This window comes from Pollicipes pollicipes, unplaced genomic scaffold, assembly GCF_011947565.3.
Source record: "Pollicipes pollicipes isolate AB1234 unplaced genomic scaffold, Ppol_2.1 Scaffold_7231;HRSCAF=8579_pilon_pilon_pilon, whole genome shotgun sequence".
Classification (NCBI taxonomy): Eukaryota; Metazoa; Arthropoda; class Thecostraca; order Pollicipedomorpha; family Pollicipedidae; genus Pollicipes; species Pollicipes pollicipes.
The window spans coordinates 38,614,683-38,631,481 of record NW_023597034.1 but is presented as its reverse complement, the minus strand read 5'-3'; positions in this window follow the sequence as shown (position 1 = coordinate 38,631,481).

The window sequence follows — 16,799 nt, the reverse complement described above, 5'->3', positions numbered from 1 at the left end:
TGTATGAAGCAATTATATGTACCTTGTAAGGTCGCCGACCTATGGCGGGTCAAAGTCAGACCATACCTGTCAGCGTGGGCCATTTCTAAAGAGTGGGTCAATCTGATGCAACTACGGGGTGTTAGACGAAGCATGTATCTCTAGTTAGATTGGTTCTTAAGAAAGAAATCAACTGATTTTGAATTACAAGCTCTGTGGAGCTCGAATCAAGTATGGATGCAGACCGAAGTCAAAACTAGGCTTCACTTTTACTCGAGAGCTTGCTTTATCAAATAGTTTCTGATACTCGTTTTTGAATTTATTGATGATAATGGCCGCAACATATATGTTCAGCAATGTTTCATAAGGCCAGAATAGGTCATTGTTCTAAAATTACTCAGATTAACATTTTGGTGGAAGGAGCCGCATAGCGCAATCCCTGACGATTATTTGTGTGATAAATTGGAGCAATCTCATAGGTTTCTGCACGCCTTGACCTCCTAAAGGTCACACAGTGTCACTGATATTAAAGTAACACCACTGACGTTGGCTTAGAACACTTATATAGGTTCACGGCGGTTGCTTGAGGAGGTCTTGGGCACTTTGGGCACCGATCTATAGACTTCTTGGGCACCAGTCTCTAGATCTATAGACTTCGACCTTGTTTGACCTTATGTGACCTTAAGATCATGACCTAGGAGCCGGAAATTTGAACACATGTGCAGATGTATATATATATATATATATATATATATATATAATGGTCAATTAGCTCTGCGAATTTGATGTTTTTATCTATCTTAATTTTGGAGATCTCAGGAGGTCAAACTGACCCCCACCACCCGAGCGAAAGACATTCAACCGGCCACCCGCCGCGTGTTAATGCTGGCATGAAAATGGCAGCTGCATTCCACCACAGCCAGCGGCTAGCCAGACGACAAATTTTAGATAAAGCCAATATTATAAACAGATGTATGATATGGGAACGCTGTATGTGCTTTAGACTGTACACATACGCAGCACGGGCCCATCTTTTTAAAGGCAGCTCAACGCGCGGGGAGCCCTGGCTCTCTACCAACGTTGAGAAGTCCCACTGGGCCAAGGATAAGACCCGTGCAAAGATAATACACGTGTGACGTAGCACCAGGTGACCACTGTTTTGGAACGCGATTTAGCTGTTTGTGATAAGTTGCCTTGCTCCTCCAAACATGGCAGCAAGCAGCAGGCGTTACATAACCTCCGTGGTTGGCCTCTCCGGACGTTGTTTACAACGATGCGCGCGAATGTATTCAAGTTTGTTGTATATGTGCACCCCCCAGTGATTAACATGACCTCGGTGACTAAGCCAACATACTCAGTTACCGGTTACCGGTTTTGGCGGCCATTCTGACCTTGTGTGACCAATGAAAGCCAACGTAGCAAGTGTTGTTTATAGTTATCTTGATTAGCAAGACACGGACCGTGCAATGCCTGCATCCTCTCACCATTAGCTCCGTTCGCCGGGCAGCGGTGGGAGGAGATCAGACCAGACCACTGTTCGCCAACCTTGGCTACGTTGCTGGCAGGAAGATTGCAGTAGTTAGCAGCGAGTGAGCTTGGTTTTAACACTACCATCGGTTCACTCCACTGCCGTCTGGGCTTGCTGTCGGTGCCCGCGTTTATCCGATTCTGCTTTGTGTCCCAGTGGCTGGGATGGAAGCTTTCTGGTCTTCGCCCTCTTGGCATGCAAAGACATGAAGACCACCGGAGAGTTGTGTAGCTAACTTAATAGTTAGCTTTAACTAACTTAATTTAGCAAACTTAATTAATTTAGCTAACTAAAAATACTTAATTTAGCTAACTTAATTAATTAAGCTAACTAAAAATACTTAATCTACCTAACTTAATTTAACTTTATATGGTGTGGCTGACGATTAATGACAACGAAAATGATGCAAGTATAATTCACGCTAGGTGATTTTTTTCAATTTGGACATAACACAACACGCTTCGCCGCGCATTGTATGTGTTGGTTGCAACAGTCTGGGTCAGGCTTGGTGGTACCAAGCTGTTATCATTCTCTCACATGCAATATTATGCATGTTGTACCTGAGTTACAACATTCCATCGTGCAATGTTGTGTTGGTGTGCCATTATAGCCCTTTTCACAAGAGCACATAGCGCTTAATAACCCTTTCCACGGCAGGAACATAATTTGGCACCGTATCTGAAGTGGTCAACAGATGGGATAAGCTCGAGCAGGGGATTGCTGTCAGATGTCATATCAGATCAAAAAGTCGCAACTTTTCACGACGGAGGCAATTGAGTTTCAGCATCATCTACCTATTTGTCTTTTTGCGTTTGGGTTACTTTATAATTTAGTCGTATGGGACCAAATACACACATGTAAAGTGACGAACTGGTACATGATGACGAAATAGAGACATCTTCTAGGGTAGAGCTCACTGTTTTTCCGTAGGCCTGCCGACACAGCACGAATTTCGCCCCTCTCGTCCTGTTTTCCGTGCATTTCAGAATGCGGTGTAGGTGGAGTGCGGCATTACCCGCTCAGATACCAGTGGAATAGATGATAGCGTGAAAACGGCTTGTTCCGTGCTATGCTTTGCTATGTTAGACTTAGGGGCTAGGCTTCGTACCAGGTGACTGGCAGTCGTTCAAAACCCCGGCAGTCGTGTGGGTCGCTCATCAGCCAGTGTATGGCTGAGCTCTGCATGATACTTGGTTAAATGATAAAAACGAATGATGTACGACCAATAGAAACAATGTTCTCAGAAGTCCATCGCTGCGATTTGCGATCATCGAGCCGTGGACCACTGATTGGCATTTTCCCCGGTGCTGTGAATTGGAAAATAATACTGAGCTGCGCCGTGAACAATTCATCATTTGCAGCCAGCCGAAAACCTGTCTGTATCGAACGCTAATAGTCTGTAAAACTACGATATGAACTGGTTTGTACCACTCCCCAGAGCGGCTTTTCAACTCTTTTTAATGAACAATTGGGCTTTACAGAAGCAGTGTTCGATCATGATGTGCATGACATTGCAGGGTCGAGCATTTAAGACATCGAAACACCTCAGCCATGATTCAGCGATAGTCGCTTCCAAGTGGCCGATTTTACGATCAGCACATGCGTCAGTCGGTTCGACTTGTTAACGTCTGAACCACGTGATGGTAGTTGTTGACCTACACGTAGAAGCAAGGACATGAACACTGTGCATTTTCACAATGCATCCCAATGCCTATTTGATATATATATATATATATATATATATATATATATGTGTGTGTGTGTGTGTGTGTATATACATACGTATATGTATGTATATACATTGTTAACCCAAAAATAGTTGAATTATTCCATCATTTTCAATATTTTGTCCTGTTGTATGTTTGCCATGGTTTTTAAGATACACATAGAAATACACAACGTGCGTACAAATGTATTTTTAGGACTTATAAGCTCGAATTACATGCGTGTGCGAATGGAGTCCGCACTGCAAAAGATGCCTGAGGTTTTCTTAGTTCCAAGTGACTGCGGAAGGGAAGAGGCGAAGCGCGCCACCCCCTGACACTGAACTTGGCTGCACGCAGGCAGTGCGGCGCGCCACTACCAGTTCGGGCTCACGTGCCCTGCCGCTTGCCGCGCGTGCCACGACCAGTCACCACATGACGTCATGATAAGTCACAAAATCAGGTCAGTGCCGAGGTCAGGCACGAAAAACACGGCGAGTGCGTTACAGGATACGGGTCTTACCGGGACAAAGATAATTGTTTGGAGTTTGCTCATTGGAATATGACGTCATCTCCCACACGCGGTAGTTTCGATACAAGTACTAAAGCTCTCTGTAATTTTCTGATATAAATTCCGTGTTCTTCTTGTAATAGATGTTTCACGTTCTGCCAAACTTATTATCATGCTTCGAGTTCCAAAAATATGCCATGGACGATGGAGGCTTTCATGGTCGTATGCATACTTCTAAGGTTAGTGTTTGGATAGATGTTTACTTATCTTGGAATATTCCGATGGAATACATCAACTGGTTTGCCTTTCAGCCAGCCTGGGTTAATCATATGACAAACCGTCACACTAGCTAGCCAAAAAGGATCACTGCAGGTCACAAAAGCTCAAAACTAACGATTCATACTGCCTGCTGGTGAAAACGTTATCAAGTTACTCAGCACGAAGACGTTTTCTAAGTCAAAGGAACTGGCCGGTTCAACGATTATTGCAAAAGGTCCCGTGGTTCAAAAGAGTCGAGGGCTAGTAATACATTACTTGTACCGATGATGAACTGAAACGCGCCTAAAAAATTAAGCAAATGGACGCAACCATGGTGGAAGATTTTTGATCTGTTGCACCATATTTCGTTTCGTGCCGATTTGAAAGGAATGCGACAATCGTCACGGATATTTCATTCCCCGGCCCGACAGTTTTGATGATCTGCGAGATATTTCACGTTACCTTTGGTAGAACTAGCCATGTAAGCACATTCATACAGACTTAAGGCATTTTCGAGTGAAAATATCCCAAGCGATCGACTTCCGTCAGGCGTTCGCCAATCCAACGATTCAACCCTGAAATAACAAGGGCTCAAAACTAGTGTTCAGGCAGTCCAGGGGTGTGGAATATTCCCACCGCACCAGGTTAAAGGTACAATCGGTCCAGCGAACACACCCCAAGACACAGACAGAGCCACCGTCAGCGAACACACCCCAAGACACAGACAGAGCCACCGTCAGCGAACACGCCCCAAGACGCAGACAGAGACACCGTTTCGTGTGAAAAAGGTTGAGCCAGACAGAGAGAGTTATCGGCAGAGCCAAATCGGGCTGCGGTCAGAGCGGAGCGGAGCGGCCGGTCGGCTGCTGCCGTGGCCTTTGCAAAGGTCAGCTTAGTGCCGTAGGTCACAGCGCTCGGCGGGTGACAGCGTGACTCGGACAGCGGCCGAGCTGGGACGGCTGCCACTGTCCGGATCTGGTGGCAGGACAGTGGAAATGGAATGGAAGCGTGTGTTAGATGAGTGGATTTGAAGAGGTAACTCGTCGCATAGTGTGAACAGGCACAGATGTTCGTTGAGGTTCAGGTGGTTCTCTAACTCCAAACGTTGGGGCTCAGGTGGTCACAGCCAATTTAGGCTCCTGACATGATGAAGTGGGTCCAACGTATCAACAACAGGCATGTGTATTGACCCCCAGCAATGCAGCCGCGTGCCTCAGTTCCCGGTACACAAAGCTGATTGTATCGGTGGAAGAACACGTTTGTGACCTAGCTGGAGTATTCGTAATTTAGTGCTACCGTCGCATGATGGCTTCATGAAACCGCAGAGCGGCAATTGATCAAACCCTTCCGGTTTTCAGATGGAGGCAGGGATAGGTGCGGGAGAGGCTTACCACAACGATAGTCACGTGACTCCACGATAACAGCGGCCACGATGGTTCTCAGGCTTGTAGGCGTAACTATACCAATCGGGTGCAGTGAGATGTGATGATTCTCCAGTGTGTTTCACGGAGCAAACAAAAAAATGGCACTCGCTCATTGGCTGACCCAAAAAGTTGTTATTTCGACAAGGCAGTCGCGCAAGGAAATTGCACTGACGTGTTGTTCTTGATATTTTGTGTCTGCTTTAGATAGATTGGTATGCATCAACTTTCTTGCAGTGAACAAATTGTTGGACTTTGCCAAAACATGTTGCAAAAGTACACCAGCATCGTGCACTGCATCATCATCCGGCACGCTCTCAGCCCACTGCTGTGCCGCAGGTGATGCGCGCGATGTTCAACGCTCGAGGGTAAAATCAGTTTGGTGCAAAGTCAGAAACTGGCTCTGTGGTCCCTGAACGTTGAGCCCGCCTTATAAAACGAGGCATAATTCATGGTATTGATGAATATCAGTTGAGTTCATTCATGGCATCAGACGCTGACGCAGCCATGGGACGAACGATATTTACTGGGCCTAGTGTGCACGCTTAAAGCGTAGTTAATTCGCTGTTGTTTGATCAGTGTGTGTGACTACCTTGGTCATAATTTTCATATTTGCTTCGTTTCTTAATTATACGAATGCTTGCGTTGTGAATTTTTGATGTTGAGTTGTTTTCCTTTCAGCGCTGCCAGGTAAGGCAAAAATGATCTACTGATTTCCATCTCAATCACTGCCATGTGTTGTTGACTGAAGCACGGTTAAATATCTGATAAGACAACAAAAATTGGCGTGGAAGTGCCAACCGTGTCCAGGGACGTACAGCACCCCCATGGGGAAGGCAGGCGGGACTGCAGGAGAAAATGCGACGCATCGCCCACGTGTTAGAATTTTATAGCAGAACCTGCGCTGATGTTCCCTACCATTGGTAAGTGGGGGACCGATGTTCATGTTTTGAACACATCGCGCCCGCATCCGCCTGTTCCATCGGCCTGGCATGGAGACTGAACGTGAGCCTATTCGAGGATGGAGCTGAAATATAGATTGCCCCTGCGATCGCAAACATAATTTCATTTGTATTCTACAAACGTCTTAATGAGCTTTTAAGACGTGTCGAAAATTTATAAATGCATTCACAGCTTGTACACATACTACCATTTTTTGCTACACGCTAGTTTCAGCAGTGTTAAGCATTTCGAGTATAGATGGCTGGTCACCTTTCATTTCGGAACCTACCTAGGATAAATATCTGTAGCACTCGACTCATAAACTGACGATCACCCCAGTGCAACGCACGGCCACCCCAGCGCAGTGCGCACATGTGGTCGGTAGTCGCAGACATGTGCAACTATTCCCGCATGACAAAATGTTGCTGCCATTGCCGTTTGCAGCCAAACGGCTGCCACACTAATGAAACTCAGCGGCATGACGCAGTAAAATTCATAACCAAGTTTTTAACACAGGACCATGAGAAAAATATGACTTTCTTATGCAATCTATCGCACAGGCGTTTCGTGACCGAATGGTTACTGAAACCTGCCAAAGGTTGTAACGTGCAGCTGAGAGCCCAGTGTGCGTGATCTACAGATAATTACTGTGCACGTCGTGCGATCGTGCTGCACGCTGGCGCGTACGTGATTGAAAAAAAATCCGTCATCGACGCAAGATCTCTGCGCATATTTGACCGCAGGTTGTCACAATTCAATCACGAAACGGGACGTCAGAGGGGTCGGAACGTGACCCGCCGAGCCGTATCTGCCGATGTGGTCGCATGATGGGGCGTCTCTGCACACTAAACCTGTCGCCGGTGATTTGTTCCGAACTGGTCAGTTGGAGGAGATCAAAGGCTAGCCGGCGTCAGACGCTGTTGCTGTACGATATCCGGTCGTTTTGGCGAGGGCAGAAAAAAGAGCTCAGGCTAAATGGTCGATTTCACCGCGAGATATGGCGGGCAGGTGCCTTTCAAACCCCGCCAACCCCCTTAAAAAGAAATGCTCAGAGAACTTACTTGGCGAGATCACATTTCTCTTTGTTTCCGCCTTAACCAGATAACTGGGGCGATTCTGCATCTAAGACAACAATTGACCGTATTACGATTCTTTCGAGCCAGTAGTAAAGCCCATTTATCCATGCAAGCAGAGCATTCGTACAAGGCCACAGGGCAATGACGCACGTGCGGCTGTGGTCAGAGCTCTGGAGAGCAGCGTGACACTTAATAGCCGCATCGGAGTGCCGCTCTGGGGGGATGATCGCGGCCCGAGCGGGAGCACTGATTGGCCGCTGAGCGGCGGCCCGATCCGGCCCGAGCCCGGCGTCCGGCTGACCACGTGTCGGGCGCCCCGCCCGGCCCGCCCGGCGGCCCGTCTCGTGCGCGCCGCTCGCGTGCGCGCCGCCGGCTTCGGGCGGGGGCGCCGCGCGGGTCAGCGGGCCGCCCGCTGTATCCTGCAGCTGCGGCCCGGCGCCGGCCTGCCGCACCGGCAAATCTCCCGGATGCCGATTGGGCGGCCCGGGCCCGGCTATCGTGCCGCGCGCGCCGGTATCTGGGGCCACATCGGCGCCCCCCGCGGCGCCCCCACCCCCACCTGTTCGGCGGCGGGGCTCACGCTTTGTTGTCGGCCGCCCGGCTCCGGCGCGCGGCCGGTCGACGCCGTCGGCCGCGGCGTCGGGGATGACACGTGATGTGGCGATGATGGGGGTAGCGGAGGATCGGAACAGTGGCGAGCGCACGGGCCGTGATCGACACGAGATAGCGGCAATCGATTCGCTGATCCACGCAATCTGCTCACGTAACATAAGCCAATGTTGTGACTTCCTGAGTACTGGGGCTGTGGTCAGCTAAGCGGCTCTATTGGCTTAAAACGCCTCCCACGCACTGGTTTAGGGGAAGAGATGTACCCTCGACATTTGCGGGGCGGGAAGGCACTCCTTATTACCGTAGGCGCAGACAAGGGGCGGGGGGGGGGGGGGGGCGCTTGAAGGCTTTTGGCCACTCCCTGACGAGGACTGAAGACGGATTTTGTACCACGACGCTTTTTATGATGAGACTGATGTAGAATTATTAGGGAATTGATAATTGAATGAATGCTTAAAAAGGTCATTGTTATATGTATATCATTGTCATGTCAATTGCACATTCGCAAAATAGTGATCAAGAGAACTATTTCGACTTCAAACCTCTTGACTACCATGGAACATGACATGGACCACATGTCGCACTGTGCAGCAATAATTGAGTAATAATATCAGCAGATAGCCGAGCGAAAGCGTATGGTACGTAGCTAAGTAGCTGCTGTCGACACCGGGACAAGCCATATTGGTGGCTTGTTGACACATTCAGTCCTGTACCTATTTACACTTGCGCCTTCTGTGGTCTGCTCGCAGTGCGCATATGCTGCAAAGGAGACTCGGACTTAGTCCCGAAAAATCTTAGTGCTCGTTACAAATCCCGGTAGCCGCCCACCGCCCCGTCACAAGTTCCGACTGCGCTGCTGCCTGCCGCCATCCCAGTGCACAGATGACCAGTTCGGTTACTAAAAACACTTTCAAAACTGAAACAACGTAGAATCAAATGTGTGGCCACAGAGTAAGCCATATAGCTGGCTGGGGAACATTGACTAGCATTGTGTGTAACTTTATGCCCTATACAGAACGCGTTTATAGGCGCCGGAGAAACAGCCAAGAAGCAACATTTGGCTATCTTCGAACTCCCGTGTTTCCGAGCATATGCCAGGATGCTTGTTTGCCCGTCTGTCCGCAATTTCGTGGACAGATATTTCCGGGCAAGGGGTTGAAATACAAAAATGTCAGCCCGTCTCCGAACTCCTGCGAATTTGGACCAAATTCCAGCGAAATCGCCACCTAACTAGTGTGAGCCTTTTGGTTGAGGGGTGGGGTATGCCCCCTATGGCTTCTCATTGGCTACTCCCCTGTGCCATTGATCAGCCTGTGACTTCAATGCAGGCCCAGCCCAACCTGGCACTCGAGACGCTGGACGGCACGGCTGCTGACCTGGACCCGCATGATGACATCCACAGGTGCACCGGCACCACCCCACCCGGCAGTCTTCCTTCCCTTTCGGCCGATTCCATGTCTAGCCGGTGCTCGCTCCTTCACGGACGGGGGAAATCCGTCCCTGCAGGAAGCATTGTAACTGTATATCGACCCACTCACGAAAGATAACAGCCGCAAGGCATGCGAGGGCATACAACGCCGGCGACCAGCCGTCGTTTGCACCTGGAAACATGAGCCCACGTTTCGTGTAAGCGTAGTGTTGTTGTGTTGCCCAAGCATCCTTTGTCTTCCGGAAATGGTATTATGATGCGGCGATATGTTGCGCTGGAGGATGTTCTCTGCGGAACTGCTCGCTTTCGGGAAAACCACGCAAGCGACCTGCGGGTCTCGAAAGGAAAGCGCTTATTGCGAGCGTGCACGGGGTACACACGCATTGGGCATATATCTGAAAAGTGCTGTGCGGGCCGCAGCACCCTTTGAAACTGAATGCGTATCTCACCTCAGTTATGATTATCAATACGTTTTCTGCCTGGATCGTCCGAGCAAAACCAATCACAGAAATGTGCATTCTGCCTCCTTTCGTCAAGCCCCGAATTTTAAAGTCGGAACTGCCACTTGACATATAGCCTTCGTAGTCCATGAGCTAAGCGCAGCAAGGCTAGAAGCATACAATTCAGCGCGCAGTCGCATGGGGCAATGGCAATGAAAGCGTTGCGTCACTTTTGCAGTCCGATATGCTGCCAGATTTATTTTGATTCTCCATTTCGGCAGTTGTGGTATACATACTCGTAAGTGCATCTCCGACACGTCGGTGAATCCATGTTATTTGGTGCATTTTTGCGTATTTTAGGCTGCGAGAGTCATCACTCTATTAAATAATCCAGTGAAAGCTCTTTGGCCTTTGGCAGCAACGCAGGTTATGCGCTGCATGCCTGCCACCCTGGATAAACCCGCATTTTTAAAGTTAAAGGGAACAAGTAAAGAAATTGGGTTGTCATCAACTTTGAAGCAAAGATCCTGAGGTATTGGTGGTACTTACGAGTAAAAATATAGCTGGATCTTAAATTTATATTGTTTCAATGACGTGGTACAGTTCCACCATATCATCATCGTATTTAGCCCAGTGCACTAACCAATGAAACGCTTCGAACTTTTGTGCAGCTTAATTTTGTACTCTCTATTGTGTTCGTTGACGCACTGAAAAAATAGTTCATCCAAAGTGCAATGAATATGTTTTATGACACTATTCAGTGCTCGTTCACAGGAGATAGAAAAGCCAGTGCGGGTGGACGGAGTGTGTCCCTCTCGAATTTGCTGTGTATTTATGTGACCTGCCTTATCTCCCACTTCTTTGGCCTGTTTTTGTTTTGTTTTTTGGATGTCTTACGTAGCCTTACTCAAATGAAGGTAACAGCAGCATGGAAAGACGCCATTAATTTCAGTTTGACATTGAAGCATTGTGCATGAATCACTAGTATTGCTGATACAGCACCAAAAACGAACGTCTGGGGTGGTTCGAGGCTCCATATCTCTAACGTTTGCTTTTTTACAACACTAGATAAATGTTCATCAAGAATGTAAATATCGCAACGCTACCTTATTCCCATTTACCATATGACTTATAGTGTGACCAACAACATTACTGGCAACGTTTTCACTGTGATTTAGACACATTGCTAGCAATCAGCCCCACTTTTCTAGCACCTGTATTAATTGTAATGACTTCACATGCACCTATCATTCTATTGTCATCATTAGTTAGTAGCTATTTTTTAAATTTTGTAACGCGTTTCACTCAGCGACAGGCTTATATCAACAATCTGGAACATGATTCCGTTTTCCATATCGCACCGACATCTTTGCATGATTTAAATTACAAAGATGTTCGGGCGGGGGTCAATTTGACCCCCTGAGATCTAAAAAAACTAAAAGAGCTTGAGACACCGAACTTAAAGGGTATGTTGAATTGTTTGTAGGCTCTCTATTGTAGCAATGTCGTACAACTAAGTCATGATCTTGGAGTCAAACAAGGTCAAGCAAGGTCAAACTCCAGGGTGGTGTCTCAAGTGTCCCCAGAACTCCTCATGCGACCAACGTTAAGCTAGATACCTGCTTTAAGCAAAAACAAGTCTGTGTTCCTATAAACGAAATGTTGACCAAGGTTATTCCGGTCCAGTGACCTACCCTGACCTTGAAAAAGTCCATGGAACATGTTTGTTGTGGTTTCTGTCATAAATGAATTCGAAATGAACACCAGACACTACTGTGCGACACATTGAACGATCTACATTGAACGATCCTGCATTGACATTGAACGATCCTCTATAAATGCCCTTCTTTGACAACCGTGACCAGGTAGTGATCTGCCATAGATTAGTACCCTTACAGGATGCGTCTATTTTTGCATAAAAGATCTACTTTTCAGTGTTCTATAGCTATGCATTGTTTGGCGTGGCTACGTCATTTTGTTCGGAAACCATTCCGGAAAAACCTTCGGGGGATAAGCTGACCCTCACACCCGAACGCGTGTTAATCCGCTCAATCCTGGTTACCTGGGAAATTCTTAAATTCTATCCGAATCTCGTCCGTGTGCAGCCCAAATTTTCTGGCCCGGTCTGATCCCCTTAGATCCATTTCCCGTCCGGGAATGAATGCAATCCGTGAAGTGCCCTAGTAATTACTATAGCGTGTATGTATGGTCATCGTGACCTTCATGCCAACGAGGAGCAGGTGGAAGTGAATATGCTCGACCTATTGCGCACTTCGGAAAACGTCGGTGTTAATGTTCAGGGAGTGTGTCACTCAACGCACTTTCCCCAAACCCCAAAGAAGCGGCGCACAAGTGCGCAGAAGCATGGCTCAAATCATGGTCAAGATTATTTTGCGAGAACATGCAGGCTCTGTCTAAGCCAGCCCGTTAGGAATTTCCTCATCATGAATGCATCAGCGATTCATGCTCTGCATTGCTAGCAACCGTGCTGTGCCGTGGTTGCGAAGTAGCTATCAGGCTATAAGCCGTGGAAAGAAGCGCCCGTCTATCCTGAAAGTCCAGGCGATGGTGTGGTGATCGAGTGAGCGCTGTCTTCTGGTAAATGCCTACTTAGCGAACCGGCCGTGCCAGAAAGCAGAAATCACATGAACCATGTAAACGCAGGTGACTGGTCTTACCTGGCTTTCACCAGGCAGATTACTCGTCATTTGCCCCAAGATTCGTCTCGGTGGCAACTTGCGGGAGGAAAGTTAACGAAATGGAAAAGGGTTCGGCCGGATGGTTCCGTGATGAAGCTGGTAATTCCAGGGAAAGGTACGCAGTTGAGAAGCAGCCTCGGAAAAATATAGGAACGACCATCTTGTGTGATTTGAAGCTGGCTGCTAACAGCACTGAGGTAACTTACATGCGGCCAATGACATGATGGCATGACAATGACAACACAACAGCGAAGTTCTAGTTAAAGCGAAACCATATTCTGGGCCCGGTTTTCACCCGAAGTCAGACTTGAAGCCGCCATGGACGCGCGGCCAAAGGGCTCATTCCGAATCGAAAACTTCGCACACAGCCTGAGACAATCTGTTAAGAAATGCGCAAGAAAGTCAACAAAACAAATGCATGTGAGATGTACGTCCCCTCCATCTCAGGAGCGCGTGATAGCGGGCTCTTTAACTTCTCGGACGCACAGAGCGCCAACGCCCAGTGCTCACGGATCGTCAAGGCGCAACTGATATCGTTTGGAAATAGTTCGATGTTGCCAGCTTGGTGCGAAGAAGTTCGCGAGCCTTTTCACTTGCTACATCCATTGCAATGAACGGGAAATTCGGCAAAAGTCAAAGGACTTGGCAGTGTAGTGAGAAGTAGGAGCTCAGTACTGTCCGGTCCAACCTCCATTGCCAGAGCTTAGTTGGTTAGAGCCAGACGTGCACAATCCCGCCCCCTTGCCTACAATATAAGCGACAGAATGGCATGTGGAAGCTGCCCTTGTGAGACAACTTTGACTTCTTCTCGTCACCACAAAAGAGATACTCGATGATTTAGAAGAAATCATCGAGCACCAGCAGCATCAGCACCAGCAGCATCCGTACCGCATCTCAAAGAACACGTAATCTGTTCTAGTTGCAACCCATTTCTACTGCTGAGTATGAGCTGTCAACTGATTGGCTGTCTCATGGATGTAGCCGTCTTCGGGCTTCCTTCGAGGTGCCTACACGAGACAGCCCCATCGGATTTGCGTTGGCTTACAAAACAGGCCCGTAGGCAGCGTGAAGGAAGCGATGTAGCGAATTCGGCGGAAGTGTTTCAAATGCAGCGCTCAAAACGATTGAAGACTCAACCAACCAGCGGAACAAAATACTTTGAGGCTTGCCACACCGTGAGCTTGTCGTGGGGTGTCAGTGTCATGTTGTGTTGTGAAGTGTGTCGCTTCAGCTTTATCGATAGCGAAACAAGTTTGAAGTCTGTCACCGTGTGAGAAGGAAGGTGATTGCTACATCACGGAGGCATGCACGTTGTGGCCAGAAAGGTTGCATGTTTCAAGGTGAACTTCGGAACTATAAGCGGCATCAGATATATGTACATAGTGGTGGACCCATCGCCCTGCGGAATGCTGCTCCTGGAGTTGGCATCAGACGTCCTTGGGTGCGATGAACTGCTGGTGAGCCATGATATTAATCGTGTTATGTACACTGACATTATTTTAAAAATCGGCGATGGTCATCGCGATTTGCTGTTGAGCGGCCTGGTTGGGTACTTGCATTGCCTTGTTTGTTATGAACATATGAACAGGTATCTTACCGCCAGTAATTTTATGCTGTCAACATATGTGGTGCATGATTCTAATCACCATTGTCATGTTCTGTATGCTTTGCTTGAACAGAGTCGGTTAGCATTTTCAACAACATATCTGACTTGTAGCGTCTCATAGGCTTGCGAGATAGATTAGGCTTACGATATCAATTTTACTGCTGTTAGTGCAATTTTTAAATTAGATCACAGACTGAATTGGGAGAGCTATAGTGATTAATGCATGTGCACACAAATATGGTTATGCCAGCATCGGTGTTAATGCTTGACAAAGAATGTGTTGACTATAGTGCGTTTTTGTATTCGTCTTTTGCATTCAGCTGATTAAACCGGTGAAATATACACGTGCGCTGTTAACTGTTCTTTTTAAAGATGATGAGAAAAGAGACACAAGATCACAAAAACGAATGATTATCCTTTGAATAGCAGTTTAAATGGCACAAATGGTGATGAGACAGATGGTTGTTCGCGGGGTATCTTGTAGGCGAACGTTCTGAGAGTTTGTGCACCTCTGGTTAGAGCACCTGCCTTCCAAAGCTTCCACCCGCGTACGTGTCGGGTTGGTTTCGAGCCGCTACACCCGCTGTTTGCCCCCGACTGGGACGGGCTGCGGCCGGTGGCAGTGACCGCTCTAAAAGTCAGGTGACGTCAGAGGGCAGGACGGATCGCACCGAACATTTCAGTACGTCAAGCTTTCGCCGCCGAATCCTGCCGTTGACCCGGAATCTGACGATCGGATGGCGGGGTCAGGGTTCATTCAGCAAGCCACGCTTAGCGGGGGCGCTGATCCCAGCAATTTGTCAAAGGCTCGGGCACAGTCTTAAAAGTGAGGTCGCCAAGAAGCCCGTGGCCAAAACGGTTGTACGGACAGCCAATATGAGCTCCCGATCGTGCAGGTCAACCACTCATAGATCACCCCCAGCTGTCCGACAGCGACTTATAGCTGCATTAACATAGCCGCCGCAGATTGCGCGATTCAGCGATTCAGGCGCGCAGGATTTTGAATGCTGTAGTGCACGCGCGGAGATAACCAGCTCACTGCCAGGCTGCAGGATTGGTTCTCAGAATTCAGGGTTTCGTGGTATTGACCAAAGCATCTCGTCCTATGGCTGGTGGCAGCGACGGCCGGGGGCCATATTTTTTATCCACCCCGCCATCCTCACTCACTGCTCTATCACATATCCCACAAGGCTTCGTCGCACCGGGAGCATGCTGCTGTAATGACCAGAGATCCCGCCGGATCCGCGACATGCAAGTGCCTAACAGGCCGCCCGGCGCACGCCTCAATCATGGGGCTATGCTCAGCCTGTTCAGCGTGCATGTTCGCTGCTTGATTGAATACGGCACCGTGCTCTGGGGAAACCCAATCCCATCCTGAGCGGCTCGAGAGAATCCAGCACACAATTTCTGATCTGGCTGGTTTACAACTCAGATAACCCATTTAGAAATCTGGACCGGCTCATCTCCCAAAATATTTCAAGGTCTCCGCAAAATCAGGCTTTCACAAACATCATGTCATTTTGATAGGGATGAAGATAATCAGACGCGTGACAACAATTATAGTTCAGGCCTTTAGCACAGGTCAAGGGGACAGCCCTTTTGACGAGTCGTCCCTTTGCCTGGCTTTGCTCCTACCACATCTTTTCCTATCACGTGATTCAAAGCATGTCCGCCAATCTACTTCCACTCTTTTCCCTCCGTATGCGCACGACAACGGAGAGGAACAGGAACTGTACCCTCTGCCACGTCCCTTTTACCGAATTTAGCAACATATAAACCCAATGCGGGTACATTCAAAGCTTTTTCTTTCCTCCTGTGCTAGCCTTACGCTAGAGCTTCCTCCGCTTCCGTCCAGGCGATGCTCCTTCAGTACTCCTTTCCACAACCTTCTATCCGCATCCCCACCTGCGTAAGAGCTTCCTTTGCCACCACCCAAGTGGTGACCTCTTCAGCACTCCGTTCTACATCCCCATTGTGCACCATTTCGTAGGACTGCGCTTGCTAAGCCATAATCTCCATCACGCGGTGCTCGTGCGGTCATGTTTCTGAGAAATGTCGCTTATGCGTCATAAGTGCCGCTCATACTCTTACTTTGTCAAGGTGCATTCCCTGAATACGGCTAAGTTTTGTAACACGACTTGAAAAATTTCACCTGTGCGGCGCTGAACCTGTTGGCGACAAAATAATAGATATAAACATGTTGCACTTTACACGAGAGGAAGCCTTCGCTTTGGAGTATTCAATTGTTTCCCGCCTCTACCCAACGCTTTACTGACTGATGGTACACAGTTTCTGACGGCTCTTCCGATGAATGGCAGCAAATAAAAACTGAACATAAACTTCTTCTGGGTAAGTCCAGCAACTTGTAACGCATCTTGCGCAACCTGCGTTATGGGTGATATTGTTCTGGGCATTGGTTTACAGCGCCAACATTTGATCGCACTAATTCAAATTACAACTTGAGATGGCAGGGGCTGTTTTCAACCCCTGAAGCCCTGTACCTGCGGCTTGAATCAGTTAGCAAGTGAAACGTTTTTGTCGTGCTTGGCACTGGCCACCGAGCACAATGTGTCGCATACTCTGTTGTTTGTGTTTGTT